Raw genomic sequence first — 21,293 nt, 5'->3', positions numbered from 1 at the left:
ATATGTCCTCTTTGGACTTGGTTCTAAAACTGGGTCACCTCGGAGGTCTTCCCAATAATTTACAATATATTATGTTGTATCCTTTTCTTTTTTTTTATTTAATTTAATTTTATTTATTTATTTTTTTCTTTCTTTCCCAAACCAATGGCCCGTGGGACAGTTCTGGCCCTCCAAGTACTTTTTTTTTTTTTTTTTTTTTTTAATGACCCAGAAAAGCTTGCAATTTTTCAACAGACTTCTGTTCAAAACTAGTTTTCAATCATAAAAAAACCAACAAAACAATAATCACATGCAAGAGAAATCATATCACACATTGTAAACCAGTACATCTAAAAAAAATAATAATAATAATAATTAAGTTAACATTTATACTTGTACAAAATTAACCAAACTCAAAAGTAGATTTTTGCACTAGTAATTCAGTTGTGTGTGTTTTTTTAAGGCCTACTGATAACATATTTTGTTCCCAAATAACTTGTTTTACTTTATAAAAATTAGCCAGATAAAAATAAGAATAACAAAATGATCCAGCCATTACTTTCTTTCTGTCTTCATATTTAAAAATGCAATATTAATCACAGTACCAAAAAGGTGCGCATGGAATATACATTAGAAAATGATTTTGACTTGACTTCCCTTTTAACTTGTTTGAATGTATTAAACTTAAACGTATCATTGCAAACGGTTTCCTCAAACATTTTGATTCGAACTAACTCAGGTTTTAGTGCAGGTAAGGGACACGTTGTGTCATTGTCTGCTGTTCGAGTCACACCTCAACTGTAAACAGTAACCTACCACACGTAGCTCAGCTTCTGGCATGCTGACGTCATTGCCATTAAAAAAAAGAAAGAAAAAAAAGCTTCGCAATCGAAGACAAACTTCTGATGTTACTTTTCAAAAAAGAACATATTCAAGCAACCGGTGTTGAATTTCAAATATCAAAAACATGAGACCAACGTACATTATCCAACCATGATATATATATTTTTTTTTGGCCGTACGCCACCAGCAATTACAGATTTATGTACTGTATGTGGTTTCCCTCCCTGAGGGCAGCCATAACCGCGATGTGGCCCTCGATGAAAGCGTTTCACGTCCTTGATTTAGAATCTTCAATGAACCTAACATGCATGGTTTTTGTTTTTTGTTTTTGGAATGCGGGCGGAAACCGGATAAATCCCACATAAGCGCAGTGAGAACATGCAAAACTCCACACAGAAGGATCTAAGTCAGGGGTGTCCAAACTACGGCCCGGGGGCCATTTGCGGCCCGCCGTCCATTTTTTTAGTGGCCCGGGACATATGCTAAAAATGAAATTTGATTCAGTTCAAATAAAAATAAAAAATAAAATGTTTGGAGATGGTCAACATAAGAAGACAAACACAGGTGCTAATAAAGGTTATTTTAGTTAACTAAAACTAACAAAATAAACTAAAATTCAAAAAAATATTTCGTTAATGGAAAAAAAATAACGAAAATGCTTTTTAAAAAACGAAAACCAACTGAAATTAAATTTTATGTTTACAAAACTAACTAAAATTATAATTATAGCAAAAATGTCCTTCGTTTTAGTCTTTGGTGTGATTTTTAGTAGATTTATTTTGACATCAACCGGAATAATGACGTTGGAAAGTATGTCACACAGAAGTGATGTCATCTAGCAACAGCCAATAGAAAAGCACCTTCAGATGACGTCGCTCCCACGGTGTTTTTTAAATATTGCGCACAAGTTATACACATGGAAAAAAAATAATAATAATAATAATAATACTGAAACTAACTAAAACTAAGCATTTATTAAAGAACTAAAACTAATAAAAGCAGAACACCATGAAAACTAATAAAAACTAACTAAAAGGAAATATTCAAAAACTATAATACTGCCATATTACAAATAAATTGATTTATATACTGTCGCATTTTTCTAAATATGCAAAAGCACAAATAAATTATTTGTACAATTTTTAGGACTAAACACAATTTCTCTTCATAACATGATGTGGCCCTTGCGTCCTTCTGATTTTCTGTTTGTGGCCCTCCAATGAAAAAGTTTGCACACCCCTGATCTAAGTTGAGATTCAAACCCAGAATCTTTCTGGCCTGACATTCAGATCTTTAATTATGAATGCCAATTTAGTGTGGCTGTCGCCATATTGTACTGAGCAGCCAGGACGGAGACTTCTGTGGAATTCCATTTCCTGTTCTATGACATTGTTCCTCTTTTTGGAACGACCTCAATGGGAAAGAATATCCACCTTCTTCTTTGAAGCGTCGGAGGTGTTTAAAAAAAAAAAAAGAAGAAAAAAAAAGTGCTCAGCAGGTTCTTGGTTCGCTGCCGACCTGGCCAGCAGCTGTTAGCACCAGCGGTGGTCCTCGTGAGGAGGAAACGGCGCGTGAGCGATGTGTCGACGGTGCCTTTTTTTTTTTTTTTTTTTGTTTGTCGACGATGCCTTTCACGCGCTGTCCAGCTTCTTTCCCGCCTGTGACGCCCTCCTGGCCTTGCAGCGCTCCTACTGTGTGAAGGTCACCACTTCCTCACCCCCTCAGACCATGTGATACTTAAAAATAAAAAAAAATCAAAGCAGACGCCACCTGCTGCTTTGACCTCTTGCCTCAGCTTCTTCAAGACGTTCTTTTTTTGTTTTGTTTTATGCACACTGATTCACTCTCACACGCAAAACTTTTGGTTTTCGATCATTCAAGTGACCTTGTTTGTGTTTTGTTTGGAATGTGCAATGTCTTGTCCTCAGTTTTTTGTTTTTTTTTGGCGTATGAATCTGAGTTGATTAAATATTCATGCTCACAGTAAACATAAATTTAGTGTTAGTTTTTTTTTTTTTTTAAATGTGTATTACTTGTGCGCAATATTCCAGTTGATATAAAAATAAATCGACTAAAAATCACATTTAAAATCATCCCCAAAGGCTCATGCATTCAATTAATTACCAAAGACTAAAACATAGGACATTTTTGCTGTAATTATAGTTAGTTTCTTTTTAAAAAAAAACAAAACATATGTTTGTATTTTATTTTGTTAACGAAATAGTTTTTTGAATTTTTATTTTTTCATTAGTTTTAGTTCACTAAAATAACCTTCAATAGCGCCCGTGTTTTTCGACAGCCTCCCTTCTCACTTCTCACTTCTCCAAACATTTTTTTGTTTTTATTTGATTTGAACTGAGTCAAATGCCATTTTTAGAGCATATGTCGTCGCGGGCCACTAAAAAATGGACGGCGGGCCGCAAATGGCCCCCGGGCCGTATTTTGGACACCACTGCTCTAGATATTTGATGTAGCAACGACTTCATCTACTTTCATGACGTTCTTAATGGGCCTGTCCGTTTGGGCACGATTTATGAATTGGCCGGGGATGAAAGCCATTAATGGTCCGCGGCTTCACGGCTCGCTGATATCGTTTGTATGAACGATGAATCGGCGTGGAGTCATTTAAAGCATCTGAGTTTGAACACGGGCAAGCGCATACACGTGAAGCTGTCATTTATTTATTGTTGCTGGCGCATATCCAAACTTTCGGGCTCGCTCTGCTCCCACTTCAAGCAAATTAAAAACTCTTGAATTAATAATGATGAAGACTTGGGAAGGAAATCTCATGAGGAGGTTTTGGAAAATAAAGAAAAGCTGGTTTTGTTGTCAGCACAGGAGCAAACGTGAGACACACATGTTGGGCAGATGTTCGGTGGAAATGAAAATATAATACTAGAAAAAAAAAACTGGATCAAATAATTCAAATCTGATGAAAATCCACAATTAACCTGTCACAACAAATATAAATTAAATTTGTAAAGGCTCTAGAATATTACACAATTTTAAATAAAGCTTCAGTTTAGATTTTTTTTTTCCTACTACTTTTTTCCTCCATTAAATTTCCAATCTCAGCTTTCGCTAGTTACAGCTTATCTAATCAGCAATTAAAAAACAAAAAAAACAATGTAAAATCCACCTAAATAATTATTTCACCACACATTTTGGGTCTTTGCGAACCAGTGGTGCACGCACACTAAATTATCTGCTTGAGACAAGCAAAAATACCCGCCAGGGTACAAATCCAATGTTTTTAAAAAAGTTGTTTCAAAAATGCTCCCTTGTGGTGGTCACCTAAAAATGTTTTGCTTCTTTGATTTATACGTTCGATGTGACATAGTCAGTGTTGTCACAGATTACTTGAAAAAATAATCTGATTACTCCTCAAAAAAGTAATCATTACTTTACTGATTACTTTATTGTTAAAGTAACTAAGTTACTCATAAAGTAACTGTTAAGTTACTTTATGAGTAACTTAGTAATTTAAAAGGGGGAAATTGTTACTAATAAGTTACTTTTTAGTACCAAATTCCCCCCGATGCAAGCTGGGGGTTCAAGACCTCGTAAAACCATCCCGTGACTTTTTGGAGAGTACAAAAAAAAAAATAAAATGTAATCTTTTCCAGATTTCCAGAATGTGATGTATAGCGTATGGGCCCACCTGAGTGATAAAGGTTTTTAATGTTTTTTTCAACACAGGGGTGCTGATTCTTTTCACATTTCATGCCAAAGCTAGTGGTTAGACTGCCCCCCCCATTCATCCATTCATCCAGCGTTTTGTCAGACGCTGTGAAGAAGATGATCAAACAGACGAAAAGGAGGAAATAACTAGTTGTGAATTCCTCCATGTTTTCAAGCTGTATTAAATGGATAAAAACAAAATACATGTAAAACACAATTCCATCTTTTTCAAGGTTATACATATTTCTGAAGCACCGTCTTGTCCCGGTGTAGCGCCATGCTTGTCATAAAGTAATCTTTGCTTATTTTGCCAGCCTTGACATAATGATAGAAAGACAATGCTGTATTTTTTTTTCTTCTTCTCCAGCAAAAGATTGATGTGTTTTCCCAAAGTGAGGAAAACCTCATCAACCTTTCGACTGCGAGAACTGTTTTGTCTGCAATTAAGTCGAACGCAGACAAATGTCCTCCTTGGTTCAAGTCTGGGGTCACACTCTGGAATTTCACTGGGAGTGAAAAAAAAAAAAAAAACTCACGCTTGTTCATTTGAAAAAACAAACAAACGTTCATTTCGTCTTTTTGTAAAACAATGACACATTTATCAGACGTCCCAGGAAGCGCTGCTCGTGCGGAATTCAACACGAAGTAGGTTTTGATGAAGCAGAAGCCTTTTACAAAAAAACATTCAGCACGTTAGGGATGCACCATATCGGAAAAAACATGCGATATAGTTGCTGAATATAGCGATATCGATATTATTGCATTAGTTAACATGTGCCTAAAGAAATGACTAATGAAAGAATGACATTTTTATTCATGCGGCAAAATAATCCTACTCAATGTATTCTTAATTAGTTGTAATTAAACCTCGATAATGTTCAACTATTGGATGGCAATGCACATTTTTGTTGAGTACACTGTATTCCAACTATGTTTTGCATTTGCATTAGGGTTGGAACACCCATGGAACTACGGGCGTGGAAACCAAATAAAAAGAGAGGGTGAGGAGGGGATTTTTTGGTTTTTTTTTTTCCAGAGTCCAGTGGTGAATTTGTATCAGTCAGTTCCTCTCCTCCTTCCTTGCAAGTTTTGAACTGAGTGTCTTCTCTCCTTTTTTTTTTTTTTGTCACGTTTAATAAATGTCAAACAGGTAAACCTGACAATCTGACTGGTCAAATTCAGATAAAAGCTTAAAATTCCATATCAAAGTTATTGCATGTCTTTGCGATATGCATATCGCATAGGCCAATATCGCGATATTGATATTTTTTCGATATATTGTGCAGCCCTGCAGCACATCCTTTTAGAATAAATTTGTCCTCATGTTTATTCTAAAAGAGACATTTGGATTTTTTTCCCCCCCTCCTGCCGCAAATTGGTAATCGTTGGCAGGCATCTTTGTCCAACCGCACAACGAGCGACGCGTCCAAACTGAACTGAAGTAAACCATCACAAAAAATTTTGCAGTCGGCAAGTTGGTCGCACACCGAACCAGAAAATACGGCACATCAGCCGACATCCAACAACAGAAAAATTGGGAGCCTGTATCGGCTTTTGATGCTGCACATACTGCACCGTATTCGTTTTTATTGAACCACAAAAACCTGGCATGATTGTCAAGTAAGAAGTGGAAAGCCACAAAGACGAGGAAACAGGCGAGAAAAAAGGAGCGTGTGAGAGGCTCTTGGCAATGATCGATCACCGCGTTCAACTGAGTTTAAAAAAAAAAATCGTGACCTCAAATATTGCCTGCAACATTTTAAGATGGCCCAAGAGCAGAGAAATGTTTTCCCATCTTTCCTAAGTGGGTTTTCTGTGACCAAAATCGTTAGCCTGAATAGCAGAATTCATATTTGAACTCGGGGCGACTAAAATTTGTAATCTCGTAAATAATCGCATGACTTCAATAGTGCACTCATGATTAATTGCAAATTTTATATCTGTTCTAAATGCACAATAAAATATAGGTACAATAATTTTTTTTTTGTAAGTTCACATACTCTTGTTAACATAAAAGTGGAGAAAAAAAATCTTAAATAGAAACATGGCTGCATCTTTTAGTCATTGATACAGTAATGTCATAACAATTCATAAAATTGAGTTAAAATTAAACAGATATACTTTACTGTAAAAATAAATTAAATTACCGTAAATTGAGAAATTATGCCTAACTGTAATTCTTACAGTGAGAATATGCCAAAAACACATCATTTCTGTTAAAATGAAAAAAAAAAGCCAAAATTAATTAAAAATACCGTAAATTCACAAAAGAGTAATTACCGTTAAATGAACGACATTATTCTGTCAAAATTACTTTTTTTTTTTAAGTTTGAATTTACAGTATAAAACTGTTAATCATTTTTGAAGAAATATACCTTAATTTTTTTTACAGTAAAAATGTGTTAAAATGCAACAGTCAAGAGCTGTAAAACACAAAATGGTATATTACCGAAATAAATACGTTAAAATTAGCGTAACTTGAGAAATTATGCCTAACTGTAATTCTTACAGCGAGAATATGCCAAGCAGCTTCCCGAACTCGCGCAACATGTCGATGTTGAACTGCATTTGACCGTCTGCTTTACATTCCGAGAGCGAAAAGTCGCCAGCGTGGAGGTCGTCTCCGGTCGTTACATGGTTCTGATGTTCCTCTGATCCCGTTCGGCCCAGCGACGAGTTTCCTCTTCGCTGTTTTGCTAGGCACCGTTTCACAGGGCTTGACAAATGACTTTTGTAAAACGGCTCCTGAGAAATAAAACAAATCAGCACGAGATGAATGGCGGGAGGAAGCGGCCATTTCCGGATGAGGAGGGCGTGGAGGGACTGACGTTGGGGGGGGGCAACACGCCCAATGTGTGTGCGTGACACCCGGTCTCAGCGTTCACTCGCACAATTGACCAAATGAAAACACGCCGAGGGTTATATTCCCCCTCTGGCCCTTTATTTTTTTTTGTGTTGGTTCTGAATAGATTTCCAGAAGCTGAACCGGGGCCGTTTGTCCTCCGCTGTCCGCTGGTCAGCCCCAGCGCGGTGTCGAGTCTCCGCCGCGTATCAATTACCAGCTTTATTTGCCTTCACTTGTCAGTGTTGTCACAGCTGCAGACATTTCATTGTTCGCAAACAGCAGAAAGATGTCGGGTTAACCGAGCCGCACGGGTCACTTTGAACAGTTAATATAGTGATTAGCGCCGAGCCGCATCGCCGTGGGACAGCACATATTTGAAGATGGGGGGGGGGATGGATTGTGCCAATGTTTTGCTTAATTGAGGTGCAACTGATCCAATAGACTCGAGGTGACCAGATGTGTTCTTTTTGTCAGGATAAATCCACTTTTCAGGGTCTTTTTGAGATTCAAAACGCCTCAGTCGTCTACTAGTATTCGTCTACTCTGCTGTGGCTTGTGTTTCTATTTACGTACCAATTTCCCACATGGTATGATAGTACAGTTTAGGGGTGTTAAAAAAAAAAAAATAATCGATTCAGCAATATATCGCAATACTACAGCACGCAATTCTCGAATCGATTCAATAGGCAGCCGGATCGATTTTTTAACATCCATTTTTGATGAAAGAATATTCTCAAAAAGCACCTGATGAGAGCGCAAAAACATTTTTGCGATATTTGAGTTGTTTTGTTTTGGGGGGGTTTTCGCAAATCCGGTGTTTCCATTACCGGCTTACTTTTGCGAAACGTGCCTTTTGCGCAACACTGAGGGTAATGGAAACGCAGTTTATCACAGCTGGCTTTGTGCGATAGGTGGACTACACTCTGGATTTGGTGCTAGTCCGTCCTTTTGCCACAAAAAGCCTGTCAAAAAGGATGTGAAAGAGACATTACAGTTGACCGGCATTTCCAAAGAGAATCCAGAAATCAACAGCAACGTGGCAGCCCACCACCTGGTAAATTGTTGTATGATGACGTCAGTTCCAGAATCTCAGTTGATGTTTAATTTAATTAACAGTAGTTTTCAGACAGTGACCATTTCTTTCAGACTTCAAGTGAATGCCAAACGTCTCCAGTCCCAGCTTTCCACTACTCCCATTTACATACTTGCTGATGCCGTTTTGCCTCTGTCGCCACCTATTATGAAGCCGGAAAATTGAAAAGCCAATTTTGACAGGCAGCAATTGTGAGCAAGGCAAAGAGTGGGAGTTAAGCTCATGCGAATATTTTGAGGTCTTGCAGTCATCCATCCATTTTCCAATCGTGTTTGTCCTCATTGGGTTTCTGTTTCTGTTTTTTTTTTATTTTTTTTTATCTGGAGCGTATTTCAGCCTATAAATCGAGAGGAGGGGCAGACTGATTGAAGCTTAACGGCTTCTCTCCAGTATGGATTCGATGATGGCGTCTTTTAAAGTGTGGGAGGAAGTCGGAGTACTGGGAGAAAAAACGATGTATATACATACAGTGACGACATGGAAACTCCACTCAGGAAGGCTGGAGCCAAGATTCTAAAGCCCGCAGAACCTCACAACTGTGAGGTGAACGTGCTAACCACGAGGTTGTCACTCTGCCCAGGAATGTACAGATATGAATATGGTCATATGGGATCTTTCCATATCACATGAAGAATGTCTTTAAATGCTCAAATGCAAGCTTGTGATTTGGGCTAATTACACTTTGGTCAAAGGTAAAAGGTCAGAACTGCAGTGTTGTCAAGGCACGTTTTTGCCCTTAGTGATAGCAGGCCAGAAAAAAAAAAAATGACTTTGAAAGGTAATTCGTTTAAGTGTCACTTCTTCTTAGACTCTTAAAAATTGCTTCTCTCACACGGTGAAGTGCACTTAAATGCTGAGGTTAACAAACTTAACACTCACAAGGGCATGAGAGGATCATTTTAAATCCCCGACTTTAAACTGTTTAGTTTCTTTTCATCTGAAATATGAACTCTTGCAAATCTTTACGTTTTTGGCCTCGCCCATGAATAATCACTAAAATACCGTTCTGGTTTTGTCCCGAATCTGCTTTTTGTTCAATGTCTTTCTCTTGCGTGTAGACCAGGGGTGTCCAAACTTTTTCATTGGAGGGCCACATAGAGAAAATCCGAAGGACGCAAGGGCCACATCATGTTATGAAGAGAAATTGTGTTTAGTCCTAAAAATAAAACTAATAATTCATTTGTGCATATTTGCACATTTAGAAAAATGCGACAGTATATAAACCAATTTATTTGTAATATGGCAGTAGGGTTATTATAGTTTTGGAATTTTTCATTTGTTAGTTTTTATTAGTTTAGTTATTTTTTTAAAAAAGGCTTAATTTTAGTTTAGTTTGTTAGTTTCAGTATTTTTATTAGTTTTTTTTATTTAAATGTGTATTACTTGTGCGCAATATTTAAAAAACATTATGGGAGCGACGTCATCTTTTGGTGCTTTTCTATTGGCTGCTGCTAGATGACGTCACGTCTGTGTGACATACTTTCAAACATCATTATTCCGGTTTATATCCAAATAAATCTACTAAAAATCACATCAAAGACTAAAATGAAGGACATTTTTGCTATAATTATAGTTTTTTGTAAACATAAAATGTAATTTCAGTTAGTTTTCATTTTTTTTAAAAAGCATTTTCATTTTTATTTTATTTTGTTAATGGAATTGTTTTTTGAATTTTAATGTTAGTTATTTCGTTAGTTTTAGTCAACTAAAATAACCTTTAATGGCACCTGTGTTTTTTGACACCCCCCTTCTTACTTTGACCATCTCCAAACATTTTTGTTTTTGTTTTTATTTTATTTGAACTGAGTAAAATGCCATTTTTAGCATATGTCTCGGGCCACTAAAAAAATGGACGGCGGGCCGCAAATGGCCCCCGGGCCGTAGTTTGGACACCACTGCTGCAGACTGATGGATGATTATTTTCATTGAGGTCGCAGCGGGACAGCGAAAGGCTGCAACCAAAACTCGGCTCTCCATCCTGACCTTCGACTTGGTGCGTGCTCCTTGTAATTCTAGATGAGCGGCGAGGGGGGTCGAACAAACACACATTGAAGGTGGGAGGTGCGTCGGTGTGCGTTTCACCTCTTTTTGCTACAATATTAAATAGCTTCCCCTCACAAGCTCGTCACCTGGTGATCAATAACGTATTAACATCTGGAAAGGTGGCACAGGCGCAAACACGCATGCAAGCCGTCACTCATTCTCTGCAGACATTATCCGCACACACTCAAACGTCCATCATCAGGAAGAGTGTGGAAGCTGCTTCAACAGAGTAAACTACAACTTCACGGCTTCCAGACGTCATCCGTCACCTGGGCCCACCAAAAGTGGAGTAGGGGGTCCGTATCTGGGACACACACGGACACACATGCAGCGAGCCAGGCCACAAAACTGGACGCATTGAGATTTGAGAGGGCGGGAACGAGCCGTGGAAGAATTAGCCACACCCTCTACCGAAGAAGAACAGGCTTCAAAAAACAAGAGTAGAAAAAAAAAATAAAGTTCAAAGTCGAAACACATTTTCTTCCCTTCTTCTTCATTTCTAATTTAAATAAAATCGATTTTTGGATATTAAATATCGATTCGATTAACAAATGAGAATCTCGATTCTTTTATGAATGGATTTTTTTGGCACACCCCTAATGTTTATTGATTATTTTATACAAAACTTGTTTTGATAACGGGCAGCACGGTGATTGAGTGGTTAGCGCGTCCACCTGCCAGTTCTGAGGACTCGGGTTCGAGTCCGGGCTCGGACCTTCCTGGGTGGAGTTTGCATGTTCTCCCCGTGCCCGCGTGGGTCTTCTCCGGGTACTCCGGTCTCCTCTCACATTCCAAAGACATGCATGGCAGGTTAATTGGACGCTCCGAATTGTCCCGTCGGTGTGCGTGTGAGCGTGGATGGTTGTTCGTCTCTGTGTGCCCTGCGATTGGTTGGCAACCAGTCCAGGGTGTAACCCCGCCTACTGCCCAGAGCCAGCTGAGATCGGCTCCAGCACCCCCTGCAACCCTTGTGAGGAATAAGCGGTCAAGAAAAAGGATGGATGTTTTGATAACTTACAAAACAAAAAACGGCACTGTAAATCATTCCCTCTTTCATTAACTGTCATCGCGCTCTGACTGAGAAGCAAAAATCGGCTAGCTAGGGTTAGCATAGCATCACACTTTTATGCCATCAAAACAGTGTATTACCATTGTTATATGTGACCTCACTAGTCTAAATATTACATTTGTGGAATATGAGTTATGACGCAAACTCCAGCAGTTTTTGTCCATCTCAGGAGGCGGCCATTTTGACACTTGCTATCGACAGAAGATGACATCGGAGTTGCTCAGGCAATGATTAATCACAGCTCAACTGTTTTCTGAAGCTGAGCTGTGATTGGTTGTTACCCGAGGCCTGAGCAACAGTGATGTCATCATCACTTGACAGCAAGTGGCAAAATGGCCGCCTTCTGATATCGATGAAAAACTGCTGGATTTAAGTGCTTAACTCATATTCCACTTACACAATATTCACTAATCACTAGAATACCATATTTAGACTAGTGGGGCTGCATATTATTGTCAAGATTTTATTTTATTTTATTTATTTTTTTGGTGTAAAAATGTACTTTAGTACAATTATAAAATATTTGTACTTTACTTTCCACCACTGGTGGAAACTTGCACGCATGAATGGCGGTATTAAAGTCACCCAGAAGAAAGCACAGGTGCCCTTTTGCATAGTCTGCACACAGTTTTAATTATTTTCCACTTTTAATCCACCTTCTTAATTAAGTGTTTCCTACTTTGCTCCTAGCCTCTTCCCACAATGCGGATTATATTGGTATAAATAGTGCTGAGTAGGTGGCCTCGTAAATGGCAAAGCAGATCTCGCCCAAAGATTTTCTCACAAATTCTTCCTTCGTGAGTCAAGACTTGTGTTGCGCAGATGGCGCGCGCCGGTTTTTCCGCGCAGTAAAAATGCGCCGCCCGCGCAATCGTGCGTGACGGGGCAACGCGTGCAAGTGGCGCGCATGTGATGCCAGCGGGCGACAAAGTCAGTTTTGGATCTTCTCGAACCCACGCTGGAAAATCATCAGGTGGCCTCGTTTATGTGAATAATTAATCAGCTTCAGCGTTTCCACGAAGCCCCTTCGGCTGATTTGTGAAAGAGCCGAAACGTAAAAGTAGCTCGTGATATACCGTGTTAGTAACAGTGTGAACATCACTGTAAATTCTTGTTCTTTTTATATTCTCATAAATGCCAGTTCACTCAACCTGTGGTCGTTTTATATGAAAAAGATGGTGGCACACGAAAGATAAAAAAACAAACAAAAAAAAACTGTACAGTAAGGTGAAACCTGTAAAACTGAATACCTTTGAAGACATAACATATGGAATTTACTGTAAAAATTCCCTGGCTAGTCTTGCGTAGCATAGCATAGCATAGCATAGCATAGCATAGCATAGCATAGCATGCTACCATTCTCATAAACGAACATATGCTGCGCATAAGCACTCCAGCAAATAGATGGATGGATAATAGTTAATTGAAATAAGAAGGATTGCAGTTTGGGTTTCAGGATTTACCGTATTTTCCGTACTATAAGGCGCACCTAAAAGCCGTCAATTTTTTCAAAAACTGACCATGCGCCTTATAATCCAGGGCGCCTTATATATGGATCAATATTGAGCCGCAACAGGTCTTGCTGTCAAGACGCTATCGGTGACCCCGCACGATCGGTGACGCGCATGCGCAGAAGATCCCGCCATCTTGGATCGCTAGCTAATGCTAATACTTTACCTTGGAGAAAATAAAACAGCTGTTTATTCATTTTGGGAGTGAATGGAGTTGTCAGAAAGCTGGTTTGTAAATTATTAATAAAGTTTGACTGACCTATCTGACTGTTTTGTTAACATTCCCTTGAGCGCAGCGCCATCTAATGGATGCATAACGTAACCCCAGCCTCTACTGTAGCGCCTTATATATGGAAAAAGTTTGAAAACATGTCATTCATTGAAGGTGCGCCTTATAATGCGGAAAATACGGCAGTCGTTATTGTCATAAATGCAAACTCAGATTATGACTCGCCAATTAAAAGTAGTGGTTCAGCAGTTGTACATAAACTTGTCTTTTACTTTCTCTGGCATCAGGGTCACGTGACTTGATTTTTTTTTTAGTCGTGCTGAAAGTTTACGCCGTAGACCAGCGTTGCAGTGTTACTCTGCTGGGACGACTTAAGATAAAAGTTAGAAGTGCTCAAATAACTCTGGCGTGGGGGTCAAGGTTGACTTTTCAGACGGAGAGTCATAACATCGGGGGGGAATGTATATTTATAAATCTGAATGGCGTGTCGACTTCAAACTAACTGATGCTGAACTCCCTTTTCTCGAGGAGTCACATTCGCATGCGACTGAAGAAAGGTAGATAGAGAGCATCGTATGCACCCTTTACGTGCAGGAACATCTGGACATGATGTGCACCTCAGGAATGACTGACTGATGAGGAAAACCAGGAGGGACGCCCCTGTGACCTCCACACCTGCACTCCCTTGATGTCACTAACTTTTTTTGGGATTCCACCCAAATCTGTATCTGCATTAGCGGTAGCGCTTCAACTGATCCAACAGATGATGCTGTGGTCAGAAAAGATACATTTGTTGGATTTTATTTTTGCATTCAAAGCTCACACAGTTATGTTTAAAATAATACAAGTCCAAAATTACTGACTTTCCTGACCTTTGTGAGCATTAAGACTATTGAAGAGTGACTGTGCTGTTTTTTTTTGTGTCAAATTAAAGGAAATATATTTGTTTAAAAATATCTTTTCGTGTTTTTTTTTATTTGTCAAAATGTACTACTGGTATCGGCAGTTGGTATCGGTGAGTACTGAGGGTCCTGAGTATCGGTCTGGAAAAAAGTGGTATCGAACATCCCTAGAATAAATCTAAAAAGTTTTTCCTTTTCAAAGAAATTGAGGCCAGAAAGTGAAAGGTGGCACTAAACGTTCCCCATGTGATAGGTGCCACATCATTTTTCATTTTTCTCATAAAAATGCCACCATATCTGTAAATCCACCTGGAAGCAAAGACAAAACGATAACTTAGCTCGAATGGCAACTAAATTCCTTTTTCCATCTGGTCTTTATTATATTAACAAAGAGTGCAAAGGCGCCGCCTTTAAAAACAGTTTTGACACATTCCACAGTGTAAGCTGCTAATACTGTGTTATTAAATAATTACGCTAATGAAATAGTGAACGGAATTCTCAACAGTGAGGTTGAACTCATCCTCACCTCCCCAAGAAAAAAAAAAAAAAAAAAAAAAAAGACAGTGAGTTGAAGCAGAATTCCTGCCAGGGATCCACGAGTGTCTCAATAGCGCAGGAATGCGCAAGTACGATTTAGCGACCGTCGAAAGACTTTAGCAAAATAAATCGGCACGCGTCGTGCCAGATTGTGTCGTGCTCTCGATTACGGGCTCGTTACGGGTGAGGCGCAGACGCCGCAGAGACAGAGGATAGCCGTGTTCTGCCAATGTTGCGTGACACGTGTTACTCAGCAGGCCAGAAGCAGATGCTGTGGGAAATATACGACTTAAAAAGCAGTTTGTCTTTATGAACGTTTTGGCTAACTTTAGTCACATGATTGATAGACACATACGTAGATTTATGTTCTTTATCAATACCAGGCTGTCTCAATAAAAATTTCACTTAGTTACTCTTTGGCTTTGAACCGAGCATGAGATGTTGATTTTCATCACGCATTTTTATTTATTTATGGCGGATTTGGTTCCTAATGTTTTATGTAATCGCATTTAATTCATCTTGTGCAACATTTTGTTCCCCAGCTGTCGTTTTTAAAGTGTTTTATAAATTAATTTGATTTATTGAATGATAATGTAGGTAAGCTGTCGTATCTTCCTATAATCACATAGTTAGTCTTCTTTGAAAACATTTTCGATAGATGTGCTTCATTAATCCTGTAGCACGCTTGGTAGCGACTGCATATTAGCTTCATTTAAAACTGCACTTTATTAACCTCACAGCAACATAAATACCGTATTTTTCTGCATTTTTCGGCACTGACATGCCTGCTAATGTCAGTAACGACGTAACATATTAAGAGTTTGTAGCGAGCAGTGACGGGAGTCGGAGGCGGAGCCAAAGGCTGGCGTTTTATTGACATCAGCTTCTGAGGTCTGAACAGCAACTCCCCACTCAGCTAGAAGCTAACAGGCTAACTGCCAACGTTCCGTGGGTGAATTATGTTCCCATCACTACAAGTTATTCTTATAACTCTAGCATAAAGAACATGCTAACAAGTTTACCAAACTATCAGTTTCACTCCAAATCACTAAATCCAATTGAAATCTTCATCCTCGGTGTCACTTTTAAACAACTCCCCCAACTCGGGAGGTAGACGATGCGCCGCTTCCTCTTCTACCGGCAATGTTGAACTTATCAACACAAGCCTAGAGCGCCCTCTTGCGGTTTAGTGTGAAAATAACGTGAAATGATATAATAATGTGTTAATAATTTCACACATAAGTCACACCAGAGTATAAGTCGCACCCCCGGACAAACTATGAAAAAAAAAAAAAACTGCGACTTATAATCCGAAAAATACGGTAGTTCCCTGGGTATCTTACTTATCTTCATTTAGAGCTGCACTTGATTAATCCCATCTTTACAAAAAGCATTGCTACATCCTTTGAAGGTTGCAAAAGAGTTCCTGGATGTTACACAGTGTTGCTACAAGCTATTGGGTGGACATATGAAACCAAAGTTGAATTGTTTTGAAGGAACACAATGCTATGTGTGCGGGAGGGGAAAAACAAAAACAAAAAAACAAAAACAAAGGCACAGCAGGCCACCATCAAACTGTGAAGTATAAGTGGAGGGAGCATCATGGTTTTGGACTACTTGGTGACCAGATGTGTTCTTTTGCCCGGATATGTCCACATTTTTGTATCCTATCCAGGGGGTTATAAATTCATGAAATTGTCCTATTTTCATTGTGCGCCAAATGAGAGGCAGAATGCACTGACTAGTAGCCTGCAGACTGCGAGGGGTGTAGGGGGAAAACAAGGCATATTTAAGAGTGCATCTTTTTATTGTATATTTTTTATATTTTTAAGAAAAAAAAAGTAGGTCTCTGTTTTACATACCTTACTGAGAGTTCAAAGGTCTTCGGTTATGTCAGCGGCTCAGGACTTTAGCTCACTAGTAGCGCTCTGTGCTTGCAAACCGGAAACGTGGTCGTGGCACGGGTTCAATCCCTGCCCGTAAAAGAAAAAGGAAAAAAAAAAGAAAAAAAAGAAAAAAAAAAGTCAATGGTGGGAGCAAAAAAGCTTTGGCTTCGAACGTTGTCGTTATTTATTAATTTGTTAAGTAAGACTTCAAAAGGAAGTTATGTTTTTTTGTTCTACCCGTGGAGAGGAGGTATACAGTATAATTATATTATAATGTACGGCATCTTTGAGTAAACTTCATTATCAGCATCATCGTATCACCAAGCTGGACCAAGTGTTCTCTTTTTTTTTTCTTTTTTTTTTTAAATCAAAATATGGTCACCTTACTAAACCTAATTATTCTATGCAAAAGTTCAGATACATTCTGCAAAATGTTAATGTGTTCATCTTGTGCACATGGAGAGCTGTGACCACGTATATTATTGTTATTTATTAGGAAAAAAAAACTCGTGGAAAAGGTTCTCTTGTAAAAAAATAAATAAAATAATAATAATAATAAAAAGGCAAATATTTATGAATTCTTTCCTTGGCCTAAGAGACCTGTTGCTGGGCAACCAGTATTAACTAGAGTGAAGTCATTGTTCCTGTCCAAGAAATGGTCTGGTATGTGAATTGTGGTGTTTTTTGTACAGATTAAACAGACCAGCTATAATCTGCTAATTTATGAGCTTTCCTTTTTTTTTTTCCAGTTTCACCTTCAGACACTGCGGGGTCACTTCACTTCCTCCTCCTTTGCAGCATTTTGTGTCCGAGCTGTGCTTACGTGGAGCAGACGGACGACAATTTGATCAGTCGTCGGTCCATCCGTTTCACACTTGGCAGGCCGACGAGAGCTATAAATCAAGATTTTCCGCGTCGCACGTTCATTGTATCTCTTTTGAGTCATGACTGAGCGCACTCGGGGGAAAAAACGACACCCTGATGGACCACCTCCGACCTCTCGTGCTGACCTTACGTAAGCCGGCGAGGGGAACACCCAGCCTGGGAAACGTATCGCTTTGAAAGAGATTAGTTGGGTGTTGGTGAGGATTTTCGAGCGTGATCCATATTTTTCTCCTCCCAGCACCGTCGTCCTATATTTTTCCTTTTGTACTTTCCTCAGGCTGCGGGAAGAAGGCCGAGTGAGAAGCCAAATTAATCCGTGTGATCTCTTTTTATTTGCCTTTCACAGATAGCGTAATGAATGACATCATCACTTCTCAGGATTGGGTTATGCATGCACTTTGACCCAAAAATATACAATCGTCTGCCTCGCTTCGTCTCTCTCTGTAGGATAGACAACCTTTTTCCGCTCCCTACCTCGCCCGTGTGATGAGCTCTATGTCCATTGACGCAAACTGGGCTCTCTGCCAGGATCCGCTGCCGGGCCACTCAAAAGAGGCCAACGTCCACGAAAGCCTCAAGTGTTAAACAAAAAAAAACAAAAAAACAAACAAAAAAAAAAGCAACAGCAAAGTCAACATTAGCCTTCGACGCTGCCAGCCATCAGAAGAGAAGGAACAAGAGAGTTGGGAAAAGCCTCAAAGGGATACTAAAGTCTAAACGAAAACACTTAAAGACGAGTGCCCCCGCAATAAAACGTGCGAGTCCTCTCCTCTCAAGGGGGGCTGTAACCCATCACTCCACTGCGCCGACTTCCGTCCATTCTCTGTGGGAGGTTAATTGCCGGTAGGGCGACCCAAGGTCAGGATGTGCGTCGTTTCAAAAATGTCGCTTTAGCAGTCGGGATGGACTCGACATTTTCCTCCTGATAACAGCAAGTCACCGTCAAAATTTAGCGTTGATGATTTAAATTAGAGGTGTCAAAATTAGTGCATTAATTTGGAGTTAATTGAAAGTTCCTTTAATGCCGCTAATTTTTTTTAACGCACGATTAATGACTGCCCTTTACTTGGAAAGTAACAATTCAACTCACAACGCAGCAAACTGCATATGCATATATTTGTAGAGACTGGGGTCGAGTTGTAAAAAATGTGCAGAATTTCATAAATTACTTCGTGTTAAAGATTAGATTGCTCTTATGATGAAAAGAAAAATTCACTGAACTGTCACCATTATCTTAACAAATGCAATTATGCCATCTAGTGGCAGAAAAATGACCAACACAAATCAATATCACACTTTTTTTCCCCCCACTACATCTTTTTAATTTTAACTAAATTTTATGAATGAATGAAATTGCTGTATCAATGGCTAAAAGATGCAGCCATATTTCTATTTTTTTTCTTTTCGTGTAAAAAAAAAAAAAGAAAACTAACTATAATAACAGCAAAAATGTCCTTTGTTTTAGTCTTTGGGAATTAATTGAATGCACGAGCCTTTGGGGATGATTTTAAACGTGTTTTTCGTAAATTTATTTTGATATAAACTGGAATAATGACGCCGCGACCATGGTGTTTTTTAAATATTGCGCACAAGTAATACACATTTAAATAAATAAATAAATAAATAAAACTAACCTAAAACTAAGTATTTATTAAAGAACTAAAACTAATAAAAAAAAAACTATCAGAACCACCCTGAAAACTAATTAAAACTAACAAAACTCAAATCAAAATAAAAACTAAAATGAAAAATTGCAAAACTATAATAACCCTACTGCCATCTTACAAAAAAAATGGTTTATATGCTGTAGTATTTTTTCTAAATATGCAAAAGCACAAATAAATTATTTGTACATTTTTTAGGACTAAACACAATTTCTCTTCATCACATGATGTGGCCCTTGCGTCCTTCTGATTTTCTGTATGTGGCCCTCAAATGAAAAAGTTTGGACACCCCTGCACTATATTCTCACGCCGCCGCTAACAGTAAAATGTTTATTTGAATATCCGACCGAGTCTTGGTCGACATGCCGTTTTTTAAATGACTCGGAACACCGAGTGAAAGCCAAGACATGATTGATTCCGATTTTTCTAACAGATTGGTACACTTAAGAGCATAAATAATTTTCATCGCTGTTCATCAGCGCTCTGACAAGCCTCTCCATTGCCAGATCAAATCAGCCTTTGCATCATTCACCGCGCGGCAGAACGGCTTCACTTCCTCCCTTCCGTCCTGGAGAAGCGCTCTTGTCGACTCTCATCGGGAGGGCGTTTAACCTCACCGACGTAAAGACTAAATGTCAACAAGAGTTACGGCGTCGGGCTTTTCCAGCTTGGAGATGACATTAATGGGTTTTTTTGCACGAGAGTCGATTCCAATGTTCGGATGTGCGGTTATGCAGTAAGCAAAATAAATCCCTAACTGCTCTTCACTGCGGAACGAAGACTTGAGGGAATTTGTTGATCCTCCTCCGCACTTTCGCGCGCTCCACAGTTGGTCCGACAGCTGTTGGAATCACCAGACAGGGTCAGGAGGAGACAAACTTGGACCACATGCCTGGTTTGAAATATACGATTCCCTCTTTATTTCTTTTACTGCCTAATAGATCTGACATGAAAAAAATGCCTTAGCACGCATGATAAATTGTTCCCCAAACTTCACCACTCAGTTTGAATCATTCGGTCAACCAGCACACTTGATTAAAAGTGCTCTCTCTAATATTCATATAACTTGATTTCCAGTGAGAAAAATCTAATATTGTCCGACCTTTATTGAGCCAAGGTACATACGTATTTTAGATTTTTAAAAATAAATAAATAAATAAATATCCTGACACATAACCAGTGTAGTAAAAAGTGGATATGTCAACTCATTTACAGTGTTCCCTCATTTTCCGCTGGGGTTAGGTTCCAAAAAATACCCGCAATAAATGAAATCCGCGAAGTAGTTGGCTTTATGTTTTACAATTCTTATAAATGTTTTAAGGCTCTAAAATCCCCTAACACACAAAACAAGCAGAGATACCATTTCACACGTGGCATATAAATATAAGAAAAGATATAAATAAAGTAGATGAAAACATGTCTCCATCTGACCTGCAATAATAATTTCATAGAGCTGAGCTGGCTGTTTTCATAAAGCAAGCCCCTGCCGTCTATGAGAATGTGCATGTTGTGAGAAAAATATTAAATCCGGTTCGTTTTTTTTTCTTTTCAGCCGACAATCTCTTTTGCATCAACAAAATATTAAAAGTCTAATCTGGTGGATTTAACTTTTTATGAAGTCAAGAAATGAAGCTTTGCTCAGGAATGAACTCACCTAAAATGGTGGACTGTGTGCATTTCTATGCCCCCTCCGCACGGTTCGTTGGAAAAGTCACTGGTGCCTTTGCTGTCATGACTCGGCCCTCTCAAGTGAGTGACATGTCCTCCTCCTGCTAAATTATGACCCCTCAAAGGCTGCAATGGGCCCCTGGAGGCCTTTAGCAGGAAACGGTTGTTGTTTGGTGGCCTCTGAAGTGTGCTGTGGTCACTGTCATGACAAAGAAAAGTACAAGCGTGAAGGGGGCACGAAAAGGCGTCGAGGGAAAACTCCAATATTGATTCCACCAAGTGGTGATCCACAAAACAATTTGCACGTTTTATCGTTCACAAAATGATCAAAATAGATCAAACAGTTACCGTGTGCGCCTCCTGAACATCAAACTTTCTTTGACGATGTTAGCATGTGCTCCCGCTTTCGTGTCTTTTCCGACTTCTCTACAACACTCTCCATACATGGTACAACGCAT

At 39.0% G+C, this 21,293-nt stretch overlaps 1 long non-coding RNA gene across 2 annotated transcripts in view; it reads right to left on the bottom strand.

Annotated features, from left to right (window-relative positions):
* The window catches only part of LOC144030736 (uncharacterized), a 47,687-nt gene extending 26,394 nt beyond the window's left edge, over positions 1-21,293 (bottom strand). The window contains exons 1-4 of one of the 2 annotated variants that reach the window (XR_013287346.1): positions 21,184-21,293; positions 20,822-21,034; positions 16,595-16,705; positions 6,419-7,248 (exon numbers count right to left, since the gene is read on the bottom strand). This is a non-coding gene — a long non-coding RNA (uncharacterized LOC144030736). Of the gene's footprint in view, positions 1-6,418; positions 7,249-16,594; positions 16,706-20,821; positions 21,035-21,183 lie in introns of those variants that run through there. The other variant, XR_013287347.1, reaches the window with a different exon arrangement.

The sequence above is a fragment of the Festucalex cinctus genome, chromosome 11 (assembly GCF_051991245.1).
Source record: "Festucalex cinctus isolate MCC-2025b chromosome 11, RoL_Fcin_1.0, whole genome shotgun sequence".
In the NCBI taxonomy this organism is placed as follows: Eukaryota; Metazoa; Chordata; class Actinopteri; order Syngnathiformes; family Syngnathidae; genus Festucalex; species Festucalex cinctus.
This window is presented reverse-complemented; position numbering and strand designations above follow the sequence as displayed.